At 56.2% G+C, this 14,592-nt stretch overlaps 1 long non-coding RNA gene across 3 annotated transcripts; it reads left to right on the forward strand.

The window, feature by feature from the left end:
- Positions 1-5,896: 5,896 nt before the first annotated feature.
- On the forward strand, positions 5,897-14,327 carry LOC122240456. 3 transcript variants are annotated; one of them, XR_006220227.1, is made up of 5 exons: positions 5,897-6,350; positions 9,614-9,772; positions 10,958-11,119; positions 12,659-13,026; positions 13,984-14,327. It is a non-coding gene; the product is annotated as an uncharacterized LOC122240456 (long non-coding RNA). The 3 variants fall into 3 exon arrangements; XR_006220225.1 differs by lacking the exon at positions 13,984-14,327 and adding an exon at positions 13,418-13,603; XR_006220226.1 differs by lacking the exon at positions 13,984-14,327 and adding an exon at positions 13,418-13,603 and having other exon boundaries at positions 9,640-9,772.
- Positions 14,328-14,592: the final 265 nt, after the last annotated feature.

Raw genomic sequence — 14,592 nt, forward strand, 5'->3', positions numbered from 1 at the left:
AGCTGCTGGGTGGGCAGGCGGCTCCTGGATGCTGTCCCAGGGGCATGGCTCCTGAGCTGCCGGGCGAGAGGCCAGTTCCTAGAGGGCGAGCACGTTACTGTTGCTAATATCCTCTCGAGAAGGCCACCACCGTGCTGTGTTCAGCGCTATGAGACGATGTGATGACTGTGCCCATTTAACACCGGAGGAATAGAGTTGCTGGTGAGGTAGCCTGCCCACCGTCCCCCAGCTAGCCGAGCTGCCCTGGGGCGGGACAGAGCCCTGGCCCCACCTCCGGGCACAGGGCAACCTCTGCTCCTCATGGGGTCCTGCCTAGGCTCCAGAAAGGTAAATGTATGGGGCGGGAAGGAAGAGAAGAATCTTCCTTTCCACCAAGCACAAGCCCAGATCTAGACTTTCCTTCTCCTTGATGTTTTCAAGAATGCAGGGTGATGGAGGCAAGACAAAAAGCAGTTGACTCCCCCAGAAGTCACCTCCCCCACCTGCAGAACGCCTCTGCCCCACCCCCCCCCACGGGAACCGGGTCCCCACCGGGTGTCCCCTCCCCGGCTGGGGCAGGAGCACGCGGTGGTGGGGAGCGGGGGCTCCGGAGTCTCGCTTTCAATCCCACGTGGGCCAGCAGACCCCATGGAGAGGAGGACCTGGGCGATTGTGAAGGGGGAGTTAGAGCCATCTGGGTAAGGACGGGGTGGCAGGGGGAGGGTGAGAGGCTGGTGAACACAGTGGGAAGTGGGGCTGGGCCGGGGCGGGAGCAGATCTTGAAAGGCCGTGTGCCGAGGCCAGGGTGTCTGACCTTGTCCTGTGGGCAGCCCCTGGGAGTTTCCACGCAGGGGAGAGGCTGGTCAGATCATGTCTAATCCGCACAGACTCTGCCGCGTGACTTCGAACCAACGTCCCTGCCTCTCCTCTATCAGACCAGGCAGCTGACCTCGTCGGTCCGTAGGTTCTGTCTAGTTCCTGCATCGGGTAAGGACGTGGAGGCTGGGCACGGGGTCAGCGGGACCAGCAGTCAGTCGGGAGTGATCCCATGGACGTGGAGAGGCCCTGGCACCAAATAAGTCCTGGTGGAGCCCACAGGGCCAGAGACGCCTCCATCGGTGCTGACACGGTGTAGACCTCACCTTGACCTGCCTCCTCCAGCCACACTTCGGCCTCCCCGGTCCTGCACCCGTGGGGCAGAGGGGCTTGAGGGCAGGGGTCGCTCTGGGAGGACCGGCACCTGCCGTTAGCATCAGAGGGAGGGGCAGAGAGAGAGGACAGGAGAGGGCAGGTGGCAGGAGACAAGGGCTGGGGGGTGAGGTGGAGAAGGTGCGGGGGGGGGGCATTTTTTTTTAACTTCGTGAAAATATTTATTTGACCCAAATTACTCTTTTTTTCTCTTTCAAAAATAATAAGTTAGTAATTCCGTGGACACACTTAATTGAAAGTAAGAGGAAGCCCATACAGAACAACACAAAGATAAAGAAGCTAATCAGGGCATATTCATTAGGGTAGAGTGGTTAAGTACATGTTATGTGGTTGTAAACTCTCGCAAATACCCGAGTGACTGAACTTGACAATGGAGCATGATTTTGCAAACAACGTGGAGAGGAACCGTGCACTTAACCTTTCTGTTGTGCGGCCACCGGAGCCTCTGCAAACCGCTGACATCCCAGGGCACCAGACGGGGTGCCTAAACCCCCTCAGGTTCAAACTCATTGGTCAGTGTCACAGTAATCGTTTCTCTGCTTACTGTGCATTCCAGGGGTATCTCAGAAAGATGTATTTTATTTTATTTTATTTTATTTTATATTTAATTTTAATTTTATTTTTGAGACAGAGAGAGAGAGAGAGAGTGAACGAGGGGCAAAGAGAGAGAAGGGGAGACAGAGGGAGACAGAGAGTGGAGCCAGAAACGGGGCTCGAGCTCACCCGATATGGGGCTTGAACTCATGAACTGCGAGGTCGCCACCTGAGCCGAAGTCGGATGCTTCACCGACTGAGCCACCCGGGTGCCCCCGAAAGATGCGTTAACTTTTGCTGTGATTTGATGTTTTGTCACGGAAATGATCAAACATAACCTAAGGTAGAATCAGGGGTGGGGAGGAAGGTCAAGGCATTTGTGCTGAGGTGACATTTAGCTGGGTGGCCTCTGGAATCACAACCCCCTTGGCTGTCGGAGCTGGAGGGCCCCTTAGCTGCCACCCGGTGTCCCCTCACTGGACAGAGGAAGAAACCGAGGCCCGGGAGGGGACCCATCTTGCTCGAAGCCATGCATCGAATGGGTCAGCGACCGGTGAGAACCCGGGGTTCCCGGCTGTTTCCTGTCTGGCATCCAGCGGTGTCTAAAGAGTTCCTGCTGTATACACAGTGCTACCAGGGACTTGACTGACTACTGCGTGGGGCGCAGGGCACACCGGTACCCCGGGAGGGGTGGGAGGTTCCTTGGTGCAGCGTCTCCAGCTGCCTGTCCCCCTGGGAGTGGCTTAGGGGCCCCGATCCCTGCTCCCGACCCGGGCATCCCCCGGGAGCACCCCCGGTGAGGCTGAGGGTTTTCCCGGACCAGCGGATCCCTGCCAAGCAAGTCCCCCTGCGAAGCCAGCACTGGTCGTTCTCTCTCTCCCTCTCTCTCTCTCGCACAAACACACCCTCTGTGTTGCTTTTCCCTTGAATTCTATTCTCCCTCCTCTCTCCTCCTCCTTTTCATCCCCACACACCCGGCTCCCCATCCCTTCCCTCCCCGTTTCCCTCCCTCTTGCTCATAAATTCTCCCCCTGGGGCTTTTTGCCAAGGGGTTGAATAAACAGGAAGGGAAACAGGGAATAAATCACAGCTGAGTCTCGACAGGCTCTGGGAAGGTCTCTGACTCTGGAGACCGTCACAAAGGAGCCAGGAGGTCTCTGCCTTGGGAACCGCAGCCCGTGTCTGGAGGGCCTGGAGGGCTGTGGAGAAGGGGCTGATGGGCGGTGGGGGACAGTGCTATCTGGGGTCAGCGGCGGGCTTGTGATCGATCCCACAGCCCTCAGAGTGAGGGAGGATAGAGCCCAGGCTGGGAGTCTGGTTCTGCTGTGGGACTCTGGGCAAATGTCCTCCCCTCTCTGAGCCTCAACCACCCCATCTGGGAGGAGGGGCGGGATTAGATGAACAGGAGGGATCCTTCCAGCCCCACAGCTTCCTGAGCTGCCCAGATGGGAGAGATCATGCAGACCCCTGGCTTCCCCCCCCCGCCAGGGGGCTTCAGTCAGAACACTTAGCTGCCCCAGGACACCCTTGGGGGGGGATGAGGGTTGGAGGAGGTGGCCCCAACTGGAGGCCCTCAGCCGGAAGCTGGCTCTGGCTGGAACCTCCACCCCACGGCCTCCTCTGGCCCTCCAGGTGAGCTGGGACACCACGAGCCTAGGCTGGGAGCAGAAGTTTTGGCTTCCGGTTGCCAGTGAAGGCTGACAACACTCCCCCCTCTTTCAAGTGACGGGCTGGGGCTTTGGGGAGGACAGCCACAATCTGTGGGTGGCAGAGGGAGAGAAAGGATGAAAAGAAGGACGGAGAAGGTCATGGGGTCCAGGAGGAGGCCTGGGTGCCTGGGGCGTGAACAGCCTGGGGTGTGTGTGTGTGTGTGTGTGTGTGTATGTGTCTGTGGTTCAGATTCAGGCATCTGTCTGTGGTTCAGATCCGTGTGCCCCTGGGGAGACGCTGTGAGTCTCTGTTTGATTGTGAACAGCAGCTTGGTGCCTGGACAGAGCATCTCCCCAGGTGGTGAAGAAAAATGCCAGCTGCCGGCAAATCTTGGCGAGCTCAGTGACACAGCGCCAGCCTGGAAGCCAGGGTTCCAGCCCGGGACCCAGACTCGCTGGACGGCCTTAGGTACGCCGCCGCCTGTCTCTGGCTTGAGAAGCCTCGGTGGCAAGTAACAACCCTCCTGAGCACTTGCCGTGTTCAGGTGGAGGCAGCCCCTGTTCTGATCACGTTCCAGGGCAGAGTTCTCCAGGGCACTCTCTCTCTCTCTCTCTTTTTAAAATGTTTTTTAACAGTTATTTATTTTTGAGAGACAGAGCATGAACGGGGTGGGGGGTCCGAGAGAGAGGGAGACACAGAATCCGAAGCAGGCTCCAGGCCCCGAGCCGTCAGCACAGAGCCCGACGCGGGGCTCGAACCCACAAACCGTGAGATCGTGACCCGAGCCCAAGTCGGACGCTCAACCGACTGAGCCACCCAGGTGCCCCCCCCTCCTGGCACATTCTTTTATCTATTCCTTTTCACAGATGTGGAAATGGACACACGTGAGATTGCAGCCTGGGGAGGGGGCCTGGGGACACCAAGACCCAGAGACCCCGCACTGGGGGCCGAGGGTCCAACCATGGGGCATGTGATTCAGATCTCAGAGGTTCCGGCGTGGCCCTGTGGCCCTCCCTCCCCCTCACTTGGGTGTTAGGCAGGCCTGACTTGATCTCTAAGGTTCTTGGTGTTCCAGGATGCTAAGACTTGGTGTCTGAAACATACAGCCCACAACAATAAATGTCACAGGAGGAAGGATGTGACCAGGCTGCAGAGGGAAGAGACCCAAGACATTCTGAGCCAAATCCCTCCCCTCTCCCCCTCTCCCCTCCTCCTTCCCCTCCTCTCCCTTCTCAATCCCTCTCTCTCTCTCTCTCTCTGCCCCAAGAGCTGATTCACCCCGGGAGTGTCTCAGAACCTGCACCCGTGCTGTCTTCTGATGGCAGAGGCCACCGGCTGCTAACCAGGGCTCAGCCATGCTTCGTGGTAGAGCCTCCACTGCCCGAAAAGCCCGGGGATCGGTGGCCACATGAGGCACTTTCAGTGTTGCTTTAACATGCCCTCTTTGTGTCTTCCTCTCCTCTGTCCCTGGCCAGCCTGACTCAGCCACGGAGGAGGTGGAGGAGCCTGGAGGCAGCCAGCGCCAGCAAGGAGAAGTCCAGCTTGGTGACATTAACAGGGAGATGGGACCGCCCGGCGTTTCCGTTTCTGGACACAGGCACGGTCGTAAACCTGAGCACAGTCAGACCCCGTGCTGTCCCTGGCGGTCCCACCCCGGCCTGCTGCATGAGCTGTTTCCTACCTCAGGACCTTTGGCCAGGTCATTCCACTGCCCGGAAACCTCCCTGCCCTGCACTGTGCACTCGTTCAGGGCTCTGCTGAGATATTTCCTCCCCCAAGAGGCCTTCCTTGACTCTTCTACCCAGAGGGGTCACTGACATTTTCTATTTCAGCACCCCACTGTTTGAAACATGCAACTCATTGCAATTTATAATCAATTCAATCATCCAGCTCATTACTACCGGTCTATTTCACTACAATTCATTGTAATAATGGCCCTCCCACCAAACTGTCACCCAAAACAAAGCAGGGGCCGTAGGGGTGCTTAATAAATGTTTGTTGATGGTCAGCAAACATTTCTCGAAAAACTGGCTGAAGGAGATAATGGTTCACCTGGCTCTGAAGGTGGAGAAGGAGCTAGAAATGTTTAGCTGTACCAACCCAAAACTCAGCTCTCGGTAGCTTAACCCATGAGGACATCTGTCGCTCACTTAGCCAGGCGTCTGGACGGCGGACGGCCCAGGGTCGATGCCCCAGCTTGGCGATGTCATCCGGCATCCTCGTTCGCTCCATCTGTCTTAGTCAGTTTGGGCTTCTACAACAAAGTACCGCAGACTGTGTGGCTTATAAACAACAGTCCAGAAGCTGGAAGTCCAAGATCAGGGCGCCAGCACGGTTGGGCTCTGGTGAGAACCCTCTTCCGAGTTGCCGACTGCCTGGATCCAGGCATGGCAGAGAGCGAGAGACACCTCTCGGGTCTCTTTCATATGGGCATGAACCTCATTCAAGAGGGCTCCGCCTTTGTGACCTAATTACCTCCCAAAGGCCCCACCCGCGAAGACCATCATATCGGGGATTAGGAATTTCAACATGTGAAAGCTGGGGGGACACAAACATTCAGTCCATTGTGTCATCTGCTGCGTTAGCACTCTCAGCAGGTGGGTACTGGTGCTTAGGCTTGACATCTCATGGTCACAAGACGGCTGCCACAGCTCCAGGCATCACATCCGCACACAACTGTCCAAAATAGGAAGGGAAGAGAAGGAGCAAAGGAGCCTACACCTCACGTGGCTTTCTCTTCCACTGAAGAGGAAAAACTACCTTGAAGCAAACTGCCACTCACCGGGCCCTCCGGAGATTTCTCTTTACATTAATATCACTCGAAACGGGACCACATGGCCACCCAAGACCAACGAGGGGCAGAGTACACAGACTCCCACGGTCACCTGAGACACAGTGAGATTCGTCTTCCGATCATCTTCTGAGTTATACACAATTCAAGCCAAGAAGGTTCCGCAGTGGGGAAGAGAGCAGACAAGGTCAGTGCCTTCTCCGTCTCCTCCACGGTCTCTTATAGCCTCCCGGGGTCCAAGGCTACTTTTTCTAGTCCCTAGGGCCTTTTCCTCCTGGTCATTTGGGAAAGCAGGGACCAGAGAGGCTAATAAGTGCGCTCAACATCGCACAGGACACTAGAAGGAACGGAACCCGGCTCCCGTCTCTCCGTCCTCCCAGAACCTGGGGTATACCCTGAGCACCTGTGTCGCACTTTAGACCCTGCCCACCCCTCAGGTCTGCTGCTTGTTTAGTTGGTATCTTTCCCACGAGGCTGCAAACTCCCTACGTGCAGGGACCTTGAATCTGCCCTCAGCTGTGTCCCTGGCACCTAGCACAGAGCCTGGCATTATTGAATGAATGAATGGGCCCGAGTGTATATAACAGAAAGCTTCCTAACCCACGATGTCACAATCCTGACAGTAAGCACTTGGTGCGGGGTCCTTAAGCTTTTAGCTGGCCCCGGGGGGTGACACTGATGGTGAACTTTACTTGTGTAAATCTGCCCCGTGGCAGAGAACAGGCAAAAATGGGGGCACAGCTGGCTCCCATGCTGGATAGAAGTTCCTGAGAGGAACCTAGCTCTCAATCGAAGCTATTTAAAAGTGGAATTTTGCAGAGAGCCAGCATGGTTCCTCTCGTGATGTGGCCTTAAGTTTGGTTTCATTAAAGATGATTGCCTTGTTTTGATTTCTTTGATACTTTGTGTGGAGTAAAAACCCACATCCCAGAGTCTCCAGCCCTGTCCCTGCCTGTAACTGGTAGCCAGCAGTCCTCCTGGTTTCTTCTTCTTTTTTAAAATGTTTATTTATTTTTGAGTGGGGGGGGAGGGTCAGAGAGAAAGAGGGAGACACAGAATCTGAAGCAGCTTCCGGGTTCAGAGCGGTCAGCACAGAGCCCCACGTGGGGCTCGAACTCACGAACTGCGACATCATGACCTGAGTTGAACTCAGATGCTTAACTTATGAGCCACCCAGACGCCCCTCTTCTTCTTCTTCTTCTTCTTCTTCTTCTTCTTCTTCTTTTTTTAAATTTTTTAATGTTAATTTATTTTTGAGAGAGAGAGAGAGAGAGACAGAGTGCGAGCGGGATAGGGGCAGTGAGACAGAGAGAGAGAGGAAGACACAGAATCCGAAGCAGGCTCCAGGCTCTGAGCTGTCAGCAGTGAGTCTGATGCGGGGCTCGAACTCACAAACTGCGACATCATGACCTGAGCAGAAGTTGGCGCTTGACAGACTGAGCCACCCAGGCCCCCCTCTCTCTCTTTTTAAAATGTTTATTTATTAGAGAGAGAGAGAGAATGAGGGGGAGGGGCAGAGAGAGAGGCAAACAGAAGATCCGAAGCAGGCTCCGCCCTGACAGTGAAGAGCCTGGTGCGGGGCTCGAACCCACGAACTGTGAGATCAGGACCTGCGCCAAAGTCAGAAGTTCGACCGAGCACCCCAGGCACACCCGGCCCCCTCCCACCCTGCCTGTCAATCCCGCACCTAAGCTGACGCTCCCACACTCCCAGCCCCAGTCCAGCCCCCTGAATTCCCAGGGTGGGGCACACGGCCACCTACCTGACATTCCCCCCCCCCCCCCAGCCCCCTGTGTTTCTCTGCCATCTCCAGCTCAGTCTGGGCACACTTGAGTCCCTGCTTGCCTCCGGGCGCCCACATCGCACCCAAATCCGTGTGTGGGCACCGGCCCGTCTGCAGACTGCGCAGCCCCAGGCTCCCACCCTTCAGGAGGGTCTTTTTCAAGCATCGAGACTAAGAGAAAAGCTGGAAGTGAAGGCATCGCCGAATCAGCAACCGGGTGATATTATCACATTATTATTTCTCTCCATTAATAACGACTTGAAGGGAGCTATTATCATAGGGGCGTCCATAAAGTCCTTTCAAATAAAGCGTTTTAAAACCGGAAGCTTTTGGAAACAGCGCGCCGCACCGCTCACAGATTCGTTCCTTCGGTAGCTGTTTATTGGCTCCGGTGCCAGCATGGGGCCGGCGGTCAGCCGGCGGGCAAACGGGCAGGGCCCTGCCGATGCCCAGACGGACAGTGACCGTCCAGGGAGACGTGGATGAGGCTCCCGCGAAGGACCGCACGCTGATCGAAGTGCTGTATTTCATCGACCCGTTTAACTCTCAGAGCAGGGCCGGGAGCACGTACTTTTCTTGGCCCATTTTACAGATACGGACACTGATGTGCGGACAAGTGAGGCAACTCGGCCAAGGCCACCCAGCCGGCGCAGGGTAAAACCTTCGTGTAAACTCAGGCCGTCTGGCTCCAGGGACCCGTGATCCTGGCCACAGCTCCCCCAGGATGTGAGCAACGATGTAAATAAGGCGTGTGATTACAAACTGTGGTGGGTGCAATGGCAGAGAAGCTGGGGATGCTGGGAGGGCAAATAAAGTAGGGGACGCCGGGGCGGCTCAGTTGGTTAAGTGTCCGACTCTTGATTTCTGCTCAGGTCGTGCTCTCATGGTTTGTGAATTCGAGCCCCGCATTGGGCCGTGTGCTGAGAGCACGGAAGCTGCTTGGGCTTCTCTGTCTCCCTCGCTCTCTGCCCCTCCCCTCTCTGACTCCTCTCAAAAGAAATAAAAATAAACTTAAAAAAAAAAAAAAAAAGAGGAGGCCCAGCTTAGTCGAAGGGCCCAGGGAGGGCATCTTTGAGGAAGCGACACTTCCGTGGAGACTGAGAGAATGAGTGGACATAACCCAGGCAAAGAGTTGAGGAAGGGGCATCGTGTGCAAAGAAGGGAGCCTGTGCAAAGGTCCTGAGGCAGGAGAGCTCAGTACAGGGTGGGCAGTTGAAGGCAGTGGGTCAAAAATAAAATAAGAAAACATGTGTGTGGCAGGCAGCGGGGGGCTTTAGGGAGGAAGAAGTTCTGGGGAAGGTGGGGCTGGACTTGGCAGGCACCAGGATTAGATTTTATCCATCCTGCAGCAGCAAGGGTTTAGAGCAGGCCAGGCGCCCTGCCCCTGCGGGGCATAGGAGGCTGTTAGCAGGGTAGGATTAAGGGGGGTGTAGAGCCCCAGCTGGTCTACACACCTTTCTCTGTCATTTGCCCTGGAAGCCCGCCACTGCCGATCGTGTCCTCGGGGTTGGGGAAAGCAATTCCTGACTTCAGTCTCCTGGGGAAAGTCAGACATCTCTGAGCGGTAAAGCCCAGAGCTGTTGCCGGCTGCTACCTTGGTGGCCGGCTTCTCCTTCAAAAATAAGCCCCTGCTCTGGCCACTCTCTATGGGCCTCTTCCCTGCTCAGGACCTCAGGTCCTCTTCTGCAAACAGACCACTGCCCTTTCTCCACCACGGGCTGCTGTGAGGGGCCAAGGAAACGGCAGAGGGACCTTCGGATGGAAAACTTGGCGGCACGCGGAAGGGCTGTCTCCTGTCCTAGGGGCGGCCCGAGACGCCAGACAAGGTAGGCTGGAGGCCGTGGGATGGATGGCGACCGCTGCTTTCCTCCCCGCTCCCGGCACCCCAGGCCCGTGGAATCAGGGCTGTCCGTCACCCTCTCAGCAGCGGCCGGCTGTGCCAGCTCCTCCATATTCCATCAGCTGGAGAGAGAGGAGCGAGGGAGGGAGGGAGGGGTAGATGGAGCCAAAGGCGCCTGTCCGTTGGCGGAGGCAGCCCCTTCACATCCACCAGTCCCCCGACACAGGCTCAGTCAGCAGGCTCTGGACACAGGCCAGGAACCCTTACTGAGGGCTCTGTGGTGTGGGCTGGGCAGATGAGATGCCAGAGAAAAAATGGTGATGGATGATGATGATGATGGTGATGGTGATTGTGATGATGGTGATGGTGTTGATGATGATGATGGTGACAGTGATGATGGTGTTGATGGTGATGATGATGGTGATGGTGATGATGGTGACAGTGATGATGGTGACAGTGATGATGTTGATGATGATGATGGTGATGGTGTTGATGATGATGGTGACAGTGATGATGGTGTTGATGGTGATGATGATGGTGATGATGGTGATGATGGTGACAGTGATGATGGTGACAGTGATGATGATGATGATGATGGTGATGGTGATGGTGGTGATCGATGCAGAAATGTTGGGATTTAGAGCTGGTGGCCAAGAAAGAATTCTTGAGACACCCTTGGTGGGAAAAGGTGGCGTTATTAAAGCACGGGGACAGTGCCGTGGGCAAAAAGAGCCACACTGGAGTCATGAGGAGTGGCCGGCTCTATATTTTCAAGCTGGGAGGGGGTTAGGGACGGCACAAACCCCCAAGGCATTTCAGAAACAAGGTTTCCAGGAGCTTGAGAGGCAAAGGTCATTTATTACTGTTTAGTAAAACTTCAGTCACAAGCCCCTTCAGATGTATATCAGGGGGCCACATGCTTGGAGGCCGGTCGCCAACATACATCTCGAGGGGTAGAGATAAAGGAAGTTTCCAAAGGAATTTCTGTATGTTTAAAGTAGACTCACAGGATCCTGGGGGCGGGGCTGAGATTGCCTTTTGCCGGTAGCAGAAGGTCAACGTTGAGGCAGCCGAGCAACCAGAGGAAGGTCACTCTGTTTCAAGGACTTGTCGGTGGGTTGTGAGTTATAAGTAAAAAACGTGTTCCTTTTGCCTTTATTCCCCATAACAGTGATGGTGGTGGTGACGATGATGATGGTGACAATGGCAGCGATGATTTGTTACCACTCTGAAGACCTTGCTTGGCGTCAGGCACCCTATAAGCCTTTATGTGCACGACATTGGCTCCATCGTGACCCCCACTTCATAGATGAGGAGCCTGAGGTCCAGAGTGGTAAGGAGGCTCGGCTGAGATGTGGCCAAGATGAGGTCTGGCTCTCAGTCCCCGGGGCTCTGGCACTCTCACTCTGATCCTAACCATTATGCTCCCCTGTGAGGGTCCAGAATCAGCAGACTTGCATTCGAATCCTGGGTCCACCACTTCCTGGCTGAGCACCTTGGGCTACAACTTTGCCCTCTGAGCCTCGGTGTCCTCTTCTGTAAACGGGCTGCCTCTCGGGGCTGCCGGGAGCTCTGGGTAAATCCCTGCAGCTCACAGCCAGCCCCCCAAAAAGTCCTTCAAGTCTTTGTTCAACTGTCACCTTCTCAGCAAGGCCTGGCCTGCCCACCCTATTTACAGCCGCAGCCACCCCATTCCTCTTGCCCGGCGCTACTCTGTCCCGTCCTCTATATCACACATCACCTTCGCGTCGATTCCATTTGCTGTCTCTCTCTGCCGCTGGCACGCAAGCGCCTGGAGGCAGAGTTCTCCACTCGTCTGTGTTCCAGAACGGGACCAGTGTGAGCTGCTAACATGCACTTTCTGAGGGAATGAACACACAGGCGGGTGTCCTCTTCCCCCTTCTCCTTGGAGACAGGAGGACCCAGGGGATGAGATTTAGCTGGCAGTGTTGGGATGGGCGGGAGAGGCTGGGGGGAAGGTGTTTCCAGGGGGTGAGAGAAAACGCATGGGATTCTGGGTCAGCAGTCAGGCAGGAGGTGAGGGAGACACAGGGAGGGATGGGTTTCTCCAGGGTGGGGGGGTGGGTTTGTGCGATTTGTCTCCTGGCCACCCTCTCGGCTGCGGCGGTCCCTTTGCTTGAACTGGCTGGTCCGAACTCCCAGTCCCCTCCTCTCCCAGGGATCCTGAGGCCAAGCAGACGGGGTCCTCCCCGCCCCAAACCCCGGGCTTCCCTGGGCTCAAGCTTCAGCCCACCTGGGGCCAGCACCCACGCGCTCCTCAGTCACAGTGCTGATTCAGGAAAGGTCATTCCAACCCCGAGTCGTAAATGTTAGAACTCCATGGACTTTTGGCGATTCTGATCCTTTGAGGAGGGAACAACAAGCTCCAAAAGGAAAAGTTATTGTTCAGGTCAAGCAGCGAGGTCCGCCAGATCCTCTGTCCTGGACTGAGTGACTGAGAAATCCTGGATACCACCCGCACCGCTCCCCTGCACCCGCCCCAGGTCCCATCTTCTGTAAATGCAACCCGGCCTTCAAGCCTTTGTGGGGGCCAGGCATCCCCCACCCGGATCCCCTGCCCCTTCCCCATCCCGGTCCCCAGGAGTGCTCCCTGTCCCAGATATGTTCTCTGCCCCAAGTGTGCTCCCTTTCTCAGGCATGCTCCCTGCCCCACGAGTGCTCCGCATCTCAGGAGTGCTCCTTGCCTCAGGTGTCCTCCCTGCCCTGGATGTGTTCTCTGCCCCAAGTGTCCTCCCTTTCTCAAGCGTGCTCCCTTCCCCAGTAGTGCTCCCCATTCCAGGCGTGCTCCCTGCCCCAGGCGTGCTCCCTGCCTCAGCTGTACTCCCTGCCTCACCTCTCCTCTCTGTTCCAGGTGTACCATTTTCCAACCACAGCTTGGGAGCTCACTCTGCCCCTGCGCCTTTGCACATGTGAATTATCTGCCTGGGATGCCTCCTCTGCTTCAGCCGATTGTCACCCCATTCTTAGGGTCCGGAATGAGTCCCCACTTCCTTCAAGACGCCTTTTGTATCTGCTCTGTGGTTGAGCCCACCAGCTTTGCTTTTTAGGACACTACATATTGTGTGTTTTCAGATCTCCTCTGAGTTTTAAGGGATTAGGAAGGGACGTAGAAGGGGACAAGGCAATAGATGGGCTTATATCTTCCTGTTCTTCCAAAGCGCTGTGACCTTGGATCTGCTCCCTAACTCCTCTGAGCCTCATCTTGTCCTTGTATAGGAGGTGAGTCTAGTGAAGAACCCATCCCTAGCTAACTCACAGGCCCTTGTGGGAGGGCTGGGCACACGATAAGGGACAGTGCACACGTGAGGGCTGGCCCCATTCTTGGGGGGCAGGAGCAGTGGGTCCCAGCGAGCTTCCATAGAGAAGACAAGCCCCTTGGTTGGGCCCCCCAGTTCATCGTCATCTCCCCTTCATCCCTGGCCCTGGGCCGGGCACCTAGGAGGACTCAGCGTGCATGGGAACATTGAACTTTGAGTCCCGGGGTCATTCCTAGAACCATCTGTCCCCCTGTGGCCTGCCCCCTCCTCGAGGGACCACGTCTTCTTGGCTTCCTCGCCTCAGTGCCCAGCGTGGGGCCTGCATGGAGTAGGTGCTGTGTTTCTGACCCTAGAACTAAAAAGCAGACGTACTTGACTTGGAAGACATGCTCCAGACCGGGACGAGCCCTTAGAGATCATCTCGCCAAGTGCCATCATTGTGCAGATGGGAACCTGAGGCCCAGAGATGGAAAGGGACACGTTGAGCTCGAGTAGTGGTACCTACTTTGGGAGCAGACAGATCTGGGTCTAGAGCAGTTCTTTACGTGGGACCCTGGACAAGTTGTGTCTCTCTCTGAGCAGTGGTTTTCCCATCTGGAAACGGAGCTAATGGTGAGGGGAGTCATGGGGACAGAGTGGGATCGCGTCTCTGAAAGCATGCACACAGTGCCTCACACGTGTTAGGTCTCCAGTAAAGGAGTCCCACGCATTAAAGCGGATCTGAGGAGGGGCGGGGACAGAGCCGGGTCACCCGTTCCCCCCTCAGCTTACTCTCCGCCCGCTTTGATGAGGAGAAGCTGGCGGGTTTCCCTCTCTGCCCCCTCCCCCCCCCCCCAGGAAGCCAATACCTGATTCCACCCCACGCACCTTATCTATGGAAAGGAGCTACTGATCTCCCAGGAGGTTCTAATCAATGCAGCTACAGCCGCATCCTGCCAACGTCTGGATCCGGTTTCCACACCTTCTTCATTACACTGGCACCAGAACCCTCTCTCAAGTCCCTGCCAGCCCAGTAACTCTGCTTCTTGAAGATCGGGTCACCTCCCCGCCCAGGACGACTGCCTCCCTTCTTCCCTCCTTCCCAGAGAGGCCCCCTTCCCCTACCTGCCGGGGACCACGCCTGGACCAGCCGATCCTAGATGACAGTACCCGGCCGTGGATACCACCTTCCACGGGAGCGGCAGTGTGGCGGAGGGGCGGACGCTTTGCAGACAGACCTGGGTTCAAACCCCAGCTCTGGCCCTCACCAGCTGTATAACCCGAGGCAGTCACTCTGCCTGTCCCTGAATGGAGACCAGAATTTCTAATTTGCCTTTTTGATTTTTTTTTTAATGTTTATTTATTTTTGAGAGAGACAGAGACAGAATGCAAGTGGGTCAGGGGCAGAGAGAGAGGGAGACACAGAATCCGAAGCAGGCTCCAGGCTCCGAGCCGTCAGCCCAGAGCCTGACGCGGGGCTGGAACTCACGAGCCGTGAGATCGTGACCTGAGCCAAAGTCGGACGCTCAACCGACTGAGCCACCCAGGC

This window comes from Panthera tigris, chromosome B4 (genome assembly GCF_018350195.1).
Source record: "Panthera tigris isolate Pti1 chromosome B4, P.tigris_Pti1_mat1.1, whole genome shotgun sequence".
NCBI lineage: Eukaryota > Metazoa > Chordata > Mammalia > Carnivora > Felidae > Panthera > Panthera tigris.